The 333-nt window shown below is 38.4% G+C and overlaps 1 protein-coding gene across 3 annotated transcripts in view; it reads left to right on the forward strand.

Annotated features, from left to right (window-relative positions):
- Positions 1 to 333, forward strand: part of akt2l (v-akt murine thymoma viral oncogene homolog 2, like) — a 22,361-nt gene that overhangs the window by 9,581 nt on the left and 12,447 nt on the right. The gene's annotated exons all lie outside the window — the stretch shown is intronic.

Below are 333 nucleotides of genomic sequence, written 5' to 3' on the forward strand. Positions count from 1 at the left end.
ATTCATTTAGCAGACGCTTTTATCCAAAGCGACTTACAATTGGGGAATACATCAAGTGATTCATCTTAAAGAGGCAAATAGACACAGGAAGTGCTCTTCATACCGTGGTTCAAATAAGTACAAGCTAGACAGAGAAAGATGAAAGAAAAGAGAAAAAGTTTTTAATTTTTTAAATTTTTTTATGATGAAGTCAGATAGTGACGAAAGAGTTGAGTTTTCAACTGTCGCTTGAAGATTGTCAGGGATTCAGCATTCCGGATAGGGGTGGGAAGATCGTTCCACCAGCCAGGAATGGTGAACGAGAATGTTCTGGAAAGTGATTTTGAGCCTCTC

This window comes from Sinocyclocheilus rhinocerous, unplaced genomic scaffold (assembly GCF_001515625.1).
Source record: "Sinocyclocheilus rhinocerous isolate Xijiao unplaced genomic scaffold, SAMN03320098_v1.1 scaffold4622, whole genome shotgun sequence".
Lineage (NCBI taxonomy): Eukaryota > Metazoa > Chordata > Actinopteri > Cypriniformes > Cyprinidae > Sinocyclocheilus > Sinocyclocheilus rhinocerous.